General features: G+C 54.4%; 1 long non-coding RNA gene across 1 annotated transcript; it reads left to right on the top strand.

Annotated features, from left to right (window-relative positions):
* The first annotated feature begins 4,653 nt into the window (after window positions 1-4,653).
* On the top strand, window positions 4,654-8,851 carry LOC142823273 (uncharacterized). Its single transcript, XR_012898545.1, has 4 exons — window positions 4,654-4,802; window positions 7,128-7,214; window positions 7,614-7,715; window positions 8,612-8,851. It is a non-coding gene; the product is annotated as an uncharacterized LOC142823273 (long non-coding RNA).
* Window positions 8,852-10,527: the final 1,676 nt, after the last annotated feature.

A 10,527-nucleotide genomic window follows, 5' to 3' on the forward strand; every position in this document is an offset into this window, starting at 1 on the left:
CTCAGGTGCTGGGCAGAATCAAGGGTCTTCAATTCAATTCAATTCTATTCGATTCAATTCAATTCAATACTTTATTCAATGTGCACAAAGGGAGAGCCCCTGGTACTAAAATCAGCCAGAGCCCCTCGAGCAAGGAGCCCCTCCCCTTGCTGTTTTATAGCACATGGTTACAGGTTACATAACACAAACTTCTTAACCAATCAGATTCAACCTTTCCATATATGGCTTTGTTTGTCACATGCCTGCACCTCTCCACTCCACATGCCGAGTCACCCCCCCTCCTCTTGGCCTCCCCCAGGCTGTTGCTAGGGTGGTGAGCCACAGCATGCCTCTCCATGCATACCCTTCAGCTGCAATATCCTGCAGTACCCAGAAATTTGTGTACCTGACTTTGGTGAAAGGGTGAGGAATGGAAAGAACTTGTGAGATTCACTCAGGTGTTAACTGGCGGCCATCTCCTGAAAGTAAATGTCCCAAGTACTGAACTCTTTGTTTTACAAATTGCAATTTGGCTTTGGAGGCCTTGTGAGCCTTTTCAGCATGACACTTTAACACATACAAAGTATCAGTTTTACACCCTTTCTCAGTTTTGCTAGCAATTAACACATTATCAACATACTGAACCAACACAGAGCTGCAGGGAAAAGAGATAGAATCAAGGTCATCTTTTTTAAAAACTGAGAAAACAGAGTGGGGCTTTCACAATAACTTTGGGGAAAACATGTCCAGGTTAATTGATGACCCTGAAAGGAAAAGGCAAAAAGAGAAATTGGGAATTCTTATGCACTGGAATAGAAAAGAAGGCAGAACATAAATCTATTACAGAAAACCAGTTAGAAGTGGGTGGAATAGAGGAAAGAATAGTAACAGGGTTAGGTACTACTGGAAATCTAGGGATTACAAACTTATTAATGGCTCTTAGGTCTTCTACAAATCTATAGATTTGCTTTTTCACAGGTAGTATACGTGTATTACATGGTGAAGTTGTATAAACAAGTATCCCTTGTTCAAGGAGGGAAGAGATTACAGGCTTAATGCCCTCTTGTGCCTCCCTAGACAATAGATATAGGGCTACCCTTGGGAAAGGCTTGTTGTGTCTGTATGTTATTTGCACTGGTGTTGCAGAGGCTAGCAACCCCACTTCATTCACATGGGCTGCCCACAATGTCTCTGGGACATCTGAGAGGTCCAGGAGGGGTGTATGTCCTGAGGTCTCATCAGATTCCTCTGAGAGTAGTAACACCATCAAATTTGGAGTCTGATGGGGGGGAAGGTCAACAAATATTCCTTCCTCTCTACAGAGAAGGTTTGCACCCAATTTACACAAGTCAGGTCCCATAAGCTTTACAGGAGAACGGGAGGTAACAGGAAAGAATGTTCAGCTGACAAGGGTCCAAAGCAGGGTGGAGGTGCAGATGGCACATCTGGGGAATCAAGCTGTTTCTTTAGAGTAGCCAATTCTTGCTGCAGCTTTTTAATAGAATCTTTTTGGCTAGCCATAATGCTCTGATTCTTTTTTTTTTCTTACTGCCACATCCTCCCAGAGGCACCAATATTCCATCTGGTTAGGATGTTTTTCCTCGAGGAAAACTCTAAGATAAGCAAGCTTTTGTAAGTCAAAGCTCTAGTTGCCATTTATTCTGGGAATTCCCCTGAGTATAGCCATTCCAAATGCTCAATAATTTCTTAAGTCTCCTTAGTTTCAAACCTACAGGCAATACCTAGCTGACTGATCATCTGAGACAAGGGAGTCCCAGGCTGTGAGAAACCTTTCCCCTCAGTCGGAGACAGACTTGAGGGAACAATCTCATCCATGTTAGCACTGTCCTATCCAAGGACAGCACAGGAGCCCAACAGTACTACCCTCTCCAAGGATAGCATAGGCGTCGAGCAACACTACCCTCTCCAAGGATAGTGTGGGAGTCCACACAAACTGTCAGCTTCACTCACACTCCTTATGTGCCGGGGGAAACCGCCCTTGCTTTCAGCAGCTGTTCAGTGATACTGACAGCACCGGTATGGCTGCGGTCCCATTCCGGACTTCACTCACTCAAAACCATGTGCTTGGACTCGCCACCAATCAGTCAGCAACAACAACAACAACAACAACAACAACAAAATCCAAACCCTGTTTGGCTATACCCAGTGTTTTTGTTTTAAATCTCCCTCAAGCCTCTTAACAAAAATTTTGGAGCAAAAGATGACTCTTACTGCCAGACGGTCCAGCTGGTGACGAGAACAGGGAGGCGGACTGGGGGATTTTAAATGGATCCCTTACCCTCCAGATGCGCGCTGTAGTCCGTTCCCATTCCCCATCATCAACCTTTCCAACTGGAGTTCCAAGCCATCCCACCCCTGACACCAAATTGTGGGGGAAATCTCGCTCCCCTGGGGTACAGAGCCCCCAGAAGGGTCGGAGGCGGGAGGTCAAAGCAGTGAGGCAGGAGAGAAACCTAGAAGGAAAACTTTATTATGCATGCATGCAGGTTGACAGCTCCCAGAGTGAACAGCAGCAGCCAGCATTGAGAGACAGGTTCAGGGATCCTTTATACAGTATGCTCAGACAGTTTAGTTGTTGATTGTTTTCTTTAACATATCAAAGTCTCAGCAGAAGTACTCTGAGTTGTTTCTGTTCACACCAGGAGTGCTAGAAGTAAGTTTTACAGTACAAAGCCATATGAAAACTTGAGTGGAGGAGTCTACAAGGCAAACTGTGGCAAAGATAAGGGTTTACATGACAAATTGTGACAGACTAGGAGTATCCATGAACTTGAGATAGGCATTGTAAGGGTCTTGATTAGAGTTAATTTGATTTCTCTCTGTTACAGGGAGAGAGGCCTGGAAAACTTAACACTTACAGCAGTTTTCTTTTAGAGAGTTTTGATTTCCTGCACAGTCCCCCCTTAGACACAATTGGAGTTATTTGATTTTTCTCCCACACCAGCACTGCTTCCGGCCATCCTTAACCTCGGTTCAGAGTCCACTCAATGTGGACATGCTAGTTCGAATTAGCAAAATGCTAATTTGAACCAGTTTTTAGGTCTAGATGCACTAGTTCGAATTAGCTTAGTTTGAATTACGGTAACTAATTCGAATTAAGTTAGTTCGAATTAGTGCTGTAGTGTAGACATACCCTGAGAGAGTGTCCAATCAGTGTGGATGCTCTCTGTTGAAAAATCAGATGGTTGTTTTGATACCCTTTGGCCATATGGACCCACGCTTTTGAAGAACACATTTGTGCCGTAGGTCTAAATCAGTGTTTCTGAAAGTTTTTAAGACGGAGAAACATCAATACATTTTTTTATGAGGAACACCAAGATCTGCAGAAAAATATGCAAATGAGATTGTGGCTCATGCAAATGAGTCCTTTATTAGTATATTTTTTGCAGAGAAAACTTGTAGTGTAGATGTGGCCAGAGTGTATGTGTCTGTGTTTATAAAGTAGATGCTCACTGCTTCTCTACTGTATTCTCAATTAACACAGTGTGTTGCCTTCTCCCCTGAAAAAGATCCCGTGTGCTTCTTATAAGCATAACTAGCTTCATCCGCTGACACCCCTGCTCCCTCTGTGCTGTTGGTTTGTATTGTGGGAACAGGTCAATCCCACTTCTCTAGCCACGTGTTTCTGCACCTTTCATTCTTTGCTGGACGCCCCTCAGATCCCTTGGTAGCTGCCTCGTCCCTAAGCTGGGCAGCCTGATGCTCTTAGTTGTTCCTCCTATGGACCCATTGCCTGGGCTTTGCCATCCCTGGTCCCTGGCTCTGAATGTTTTCCATTTCCTCCAGGGCCCTTTAATCTAAGTCACCAGCCTCTAGATCCTGAAGAACCCATGCTCAGAGGGTCACTAATATGGCCCTTCCCGATTGAGGGGTGCATGTCCAATCCTGGATTGGGACTCAACAGGCCTGGGTCTACCACTTTAAAGAGGGGTGACTTTGGGCAGGACACCGCCCCTTTCCATGCCTCAGTTTCCCCATCTCCTCAATGAGGATAATGAACCTTCTCTCCTCTGGAAAGTAGGTTGAGCGCTGCAGATGAGACAAGCTAGAGGCGCTTTGCCAATGTATCAACTGACGTTAATGTGGGGGAAGGAAAAAAGTATCAGGGAGTCGGTCCCACCTGTGTGAAAGAGTTTCTAGCTGATTCCAGCTCAGGATCGACATTAAAGTCTAGGAGGAGAAGGGTCCTTTACAGTGTCCATGCCAGGGCTTAGACCAGTCCCATTAACAATCCTTTCCTCCCCTCCCCCCCACAACATGTTACAGTGGCCTAATGTCTCAGGTGTTGGGGGAGGGGCAACTTTTATTGACCCACGAATGGGCTTGTCTGGCCTGACACTCTGCTAAGGACGGACAAGCTGGGTGGGGCCGAGGGAGCAGCCCCGGGGGCGTTACTGCCCAGCTGGCTCGGCCCCAGACCCAGCTGCCATTCAGTGGGGCCCAGGGGAACCCCTCAAACATCCAGAGGGGCTGGCCAGGGCCAGGACACCAGCCTTGCAGGGGAGGAGTGGCTGTGGCAGTGACATCACAAAGGCCTGTGGCAGAACCTCAGCCTATTGGGGGACAGTGATGACCTCACAGAGAGACCCTGACAACAGCCAATCAGGACAGAGGTGCAAGGCCGGGGCAAGCTCAGAGATTCCCGCAGTTTGGCAGCAGCGTGGCCCCTTCCCAGGGTCTCTGCGGGGCCAGGATGGAGAATTGGGACCGAGGGGCGGGGGCAGGAGGAGCCTCGTCGGCGTTTTCTACTTCCCTGCGGCCGGCAGTGTCGGACCCGGAGAGACGGTCGGAGCCTCAGAGAGGTTTGGAGCCTGCTCAGTCTGGTTCCCCTTTGCCCCCTCCCCTCCCTCTGTCTCGCCTTCTTCTGCATCTTCCCCCCTTTCCCTGCTCCACCAAGCAGGGTGGGTGGGTGTTGGGGCAGTCGGAGGCCTCACTCAGAGCTGAGCTGGCAGAGCGCTGGGAGCTGGAGGTGACCTGGCCCGTCCTTTCGGACATCTGTTGAGCCCTCTCCCCTCCCCCCGCTGCCTCCGAGCTTCCAGTCTCGCTGCGGATTGGTCGAGTGGGTGGTTACTGACAGGGGAGACTCGCGGCCTTTTGTTCTCTTTAAAACTGTTCTCAGTGAGTCATTATTAATGGCTCCCAGCCATGCTGGAAGGGCCTAACACGTGGGGCTCTGCAGGGGTCTGTTCTGGGACGGTTCTCTTCAATCTCCATCAGTGATTTAGATATTGGCATAGAGAGGGCGCTTATTAAGTTTGCAGATGATACGAAGCTGGGCGGGGTGGCAAGTGCTTTGGAGGAAGGGTCAGGATTCAAAGTGATCTGGACAAACTGGAAAAATGGTCTGAGGTAAATAGGATGAAGCTTAATAAAGACAAATGCAAAGTGCTCCACTTCGGAAGGGACAATCCACGTCACACACACAGAATGGGAAGTGACTCTCTAGGAAAGAGTCCTGCAGAAAGGGATCTAGGGGTCAGAGTGGACCACAAGCTAAATAGGAGTTTCATTATCAGTGGGAAATAGGTCAATGGAGGGATGATAGGAGTTACTACAGAGAACTTTCTGGGTGTCTGGCTGATGAGTCTTGCCCACATGCTCAGGGTTTAGCTGATCGCCATATTTGGGGTCGGGAAGGAATTTTCCTCCAGGGTAGATTGGCAGAGGCCCTGGAGGTTTTTCGCCTTCCTCTGTAGCATGGGGTACAGATCACAGCTGGAGGATTATTTGCATCTTGGGGTCTTCAAAGTATTTGAAGGCTTCAATATCTGAGATATAGGTGAGAGGATTATTCTAGGAGGGGTGGGTGAGATTTTGTGGCCTGCACTGTGCAGGGGGTCAGACTAGATGATCATAATGGTCCCTTCTGACTTTAAAGTCTATGAGTCTATGAGGAGTAAAAAGTGTGACACTTGCAAAAAAAAAGCAACCATGATTCTGGGAGGCACTAACAGGAGTGTGGTGAGCAAGACAGGAGAAGTCGTTCTTCTGCTCTACTCTGCGCTGCTTAGGCCTCACTTGGAGTCTTGTCTCCAATTCTGGGCATCATGTTTCAGGAATGAATTGGAGAAATTGGAGAAGGCTGGGAGAAGAGCAACAAAAATGTGGAACAGTTTAGAAAACATGAGAGTGAAAGAACTGGGCTTGTTTAGTCTGGAAAGGAGAAGACTGAGAGGGGACATGAGAGCAGTTTTCAAGTATCTAAAAGGGTGTCACAAGGAGGAGGGAGACAAACTGTTCTCCTTGGCCTCTGAGGACAGGACAAGGAGCAATGGGCTGAAACTGCAGCAAGGGAGGTTTAGGTTGGACATTTGGAAAATGTTTCTGCCTGTTGGGAAAACTTCCTGTCAGTGTTGTGAAACACTGGAACAAATTGCCTGGGGAGGTTGCGGAATCTCCATCACTGGGGATATTTCAGAGGAGGTTGCACAGACACCTGTCAGGGATGATCTAGACGGAGCTGGGTCCTGCCGTGAGGGCAGGGAACTGGACTTGATGGCTTCTCAATGTCCCTTCCCATTCTACTGTTCTGTGATTCACAGACCAGACGGATCAGTCCCAGAGCAGCAGGGCTTGCGGGGGAGGTGTGTGTGTGTCAGCAGGAGGGGGAGTGATCAAGCTGTTTCTCTACCTACCCATCTCTGGGCAGTTCCCGAGTCTCTCTAAGGGCCAGGGCTGCTCACACACTTGCTGGCGGTGCCCATGAGCAGTGGTTGGGCTGTGGCTGGTTGTACAGCTCTGGGCTCTTAGGTCCAAGTGTCCTAAGGGGCAGGACACCAGCTGTGTGGGGGGAGGGGACGGTGATGCCACAAAGGCCTGGGGGGGAAGGAGTGGGGGGGGGGGGCTGAGCTCATGGAGATTCCCTGACATCAGCTGCAAGGCAGGGCAGCCTCAGAAATATCCCCCCCTCCCCAGCCCTTTCTGGCTGTGTGGAAGCCCCCCAAAGAGGCGGGGCTGGAATCGCTCTGAGACCGACCCCTCGGGGGTGACCTGGGCCAGCCCTTGGGACGTCCCCTGAGACCTCTCGGCCGCCCCCTCTCCCAGTCTCACTGCTGATTGGCTGAGCAGGGGGCCATGGAGAGGGAGGAGGTTTCCCAGCGGTGACCCCGGCTCCTCTTCCTTTGCAGGCTCCGCACGGCGGGGTCTGGCCTCGGGCCGGCCCTGCGGGGGGACCTGCGGGCAGAGCCCCACACGGGCGCGCAGACAGCGGGGAGGTGAGCATGGGCGAGCAGGGGGAGGCTGTTTTCCTTTAGCACTGGGGGTGGAGGGTGGGAAAGGGGAGACTGGGGACCCTTGGTCAGGGCTGTGTTGGGCCCTTCCCCCTCCAGGGTCAGGGCTGGGAGTGGAAGTTGATCTCAGGGCCTGGCTAGTTCTGGGAACAAGAACCTCAAATCCCATCCCCTCCCCCTCACAACTCCCCCCCCCCCCCCCCCACTATGGGATCCATCCACATTGACCTAGTCTGGAGAGACAAGGCCCTTCCCAAGAGCCAGGCCCCATGGATCCGACTCGCTCCCCTGAGCACCAGGGCCCAGCCCCGGGGATGGGGATGGGGGCTCGTTGGCACAGGCTGGGCTCGGGTCTATTGACCTGCCCCCCTCCTCTCCCCGCAGCGTGTCAGCTCCTGCATCGCGCCCAGAGTGTCCCAAGGGAGCCAAGGCCCCAGGGAGCAGCAGAGCCCGGTTGTAATTGCCCCCCCGCACCCGGCATGGGAGGTGAGTGACCTCTGAGCCTCTCTGGCCCCCGGGGTGAGCAGGTGGCTCCCACAGGCCGCAGGGCCGGCAGTGGCAGGGCTGTGGGCTGGGAGTGACCCCTGGGGAGGGCAGAGTCAGAGCCGGGCCTGAGCCAGACTTGGGCCCAGCTCATCTTCTCCTGGCTCAGGGGAGACCCGGGGACGATAAGGTTCCTATCTGGCCATGGGCCCCTCCTTGTCCCCTGGTAGGGTTACCAGATGGGTTTGAAAAACCTCCCAGACACACGTGATCTCAGAACGGGAAGGGGGGGACTGGCTGGGAGGGGAGTGAGGCTGGGATGGGGCTGGGGGAACGGGGCTGGTGCGGGGAGATCGGGGGTGGGGAAGACCGGCCAGCGGGAAGCAGGGCTGGATGGGAGGAGGTCGGGAGGAGCAGGGCTGATGGGGGGGGGGGGAGAACTGGGAGCGGGGAGGGGGGGAAGGGACCAGCCGGCGGGAAGCAGGGGCCTAGCCGGGATGGAGTTGGGGGGAGTGGATCTGGCCAAGGGAGGAGCGGCCAGTGGGGAGGGGGCTGGCCTGGGCGCATGCAGATCCCGGGGCGCTGCCTGTCCCGCACACGGTCCCGGCGAAAGACGAGCGAGTCTGGCCCCAGGATTCCATCTCTCCCCAGACTCCCCACTCTGCTGTGTAGCTACGTGCTGCCTGGCTGGTTCTGTCTGGTGCAAACCCTGCAAAACCAGCTGGGGGTGCAAGTCCCCATGGGGGGCCCTGCCCACCGCCCTTCGCCCCAGGAGGTGGGGGGCCCATTAGCTCCTCTCCCCAGTGGCTCCAGCAGAGGCAGGTGGGGAGGGAGGCTCCTGACCCAGGGGGGTTGGGAGCAGGACACTGATGGGCCCCGTCTCCTCCCTTCCATCCCAGCTCAGCACAGCCCCCCTTAGGGAGCGCGGGGCCCAGCTGGGACTGTCCCTCGGGGGCCCAGCCGAGGACACCGGCCAGCCGGCCAGGGAGGGGCCTGACCCCTCTGCCCACTGCTGCTGTGCCGGAGGTGAGGGACCCTGATGGGCAATGGGCCGCTAGAGCAGACACCGGCAGATGCCAGGCCGGGGGCCCTGTGGAAATGACCCCGCCCAGGCTCCCACCTGCAATGGGAGTAGGGTTACCAGGTGAGTTAAAAAAATATTGGACACACTTGATATCAGATGAGGGTGGGGGGACGGGACAGGAGGGAGGCAGGGCTGGCCGGGGGAGGGAGGGAGGTTGGGGCGGCCAGTGGGAAGCAGGCCTGACGGGGGGGAGAGGGGAACAGGTCGGGGGCAGCGGGACATGGGGGGGGAGGCGGTAGCAGCTCCTGCAGTGATAGGCCAGAGGGGTCTGGCCCTGGGGGCCCTAGAGAGGCGCCGCCCAGGGCCAAGCCCCCACTGCCCCCTGGGTCCCGGGCCCCGCATATGACAGGCCCTTGCTGTCTTGGGACAGGAGGAGCCCGGCCACAGGGATGCACCAGCTCCCCCACCCCCAGCTTGGCTCCAGGGCCGGTGTTGCCTGCAGGGAAGGAGCTGCCAGCTGGAGTAGGAGCATCAGTCGAAGCTTTTCCTGCTCACGCCGGGACTGGAGCCATGGACCCGACCCGGCCCTGGACCGGGCACCAGGGGAGAAGGAGGAGCTGCCCCTCCCCCCCGCGGGGGATAGAACCTCCCCTCCCCCATCTCCTGTCCCTGGACAGGGACCTGCACAGCCCAGTGAGTCAGGGCCAGCTTATGGACTGTAGCCATTGGGCTGCACAGCCCTGACTAAAGGGGCAAGGTACCGACACTGGCCATTGGGCCACACTGGTTGGACTAAAGGGGCAAGAAACTGACCTTGGCCATTGGGCCACACTGCCCTTAGAAAAGGGGCAAGGTACTGACACTGGCCATTGGGCCACACTGGTTTGACTAAAGGGGCAAGAAACTGATCTTGGCCATTGGGCCAAACTTCCCATAGAAAAGGGGCAATGTACTGACACTGGCCATTGGGCCACACTGCCCTTAGAAAAGGGGCAATGTACTGACTCTGGCCATTGGGCCACACTGCCCTTAGAAAAGGGGCAATGTACTGACTCTGGCCATTGGGCCACACTGCCCTGAGAAAAGGGGAAATGTACTGACTCTGGCCATTGGGCCACACTGCCCTTAGAAAAGGGGCAATGTACTGACTCTGGCCATTGGGCCACACTGCCCTGAGAAAAGGGGAAATGTACTGACTCTGGCCATTGGGCCATACTGCCCTTAGAAAAGGGGCAAGGTACTGACACTGGCCATTGGGCCACACTGCCCTTAGAAAAGGGGCAATTACTGACTCTGGCCATTGGGCCAAACTGCCCTTAGAAAAGGGGCAAGGTACTGACACTGGCCATTGGGCCACACTGCCCTTAGAAAAGGGGCAATTACTGACTCTGGCCATTGGGCCAAACTGCCCTGAGAAAAGGGGCCAGTACAGACTCTACCCAGTAGGCCGCTCTGCCCTAAGGCAAGCTCTGCCAGAGGGAAGCTGGGAGCCTGCAGGCTTTGTGGCGGGAGAAGCTGCCGTCCCCTCGGAACCAGGTGCAGGCTGCACCCAGCAACCCGATGGAGACGATTCCAGCCCAGAGACAGGGAGTGTCACGGCGCAGACTGAAGACTGAACAACCCGCCCAGTAACCAGGACCAGGGGAGGTCTCACACAGGACCAGGGCAGCGGAGGAGGAAACTGGCCGGCCAGGACAGAGAGGGACCTGCTGAACCTCGGGGACCTGCTGAAGCTGGAACAGACGAAGGGGCCTCCCGTCGCGCCGCTTCCCCGAGACCCGAGCTCGGGCT

This window comes from Pelodiscus sinensis, chromosome 32 (genome assembly GCF_049634645.1).
Source record: "Pelodiscus sinensis isolate JC-2024 chromosome 32, ASM4963464v1, whole genome shotgun sequence".
In the NCBI taxonomy this organism is placed as follows: Eukaryota; Metazoa; Chordata; order Testudines; family Trionychidae; genus Pelodiscus; species Pelodiscus sinensis.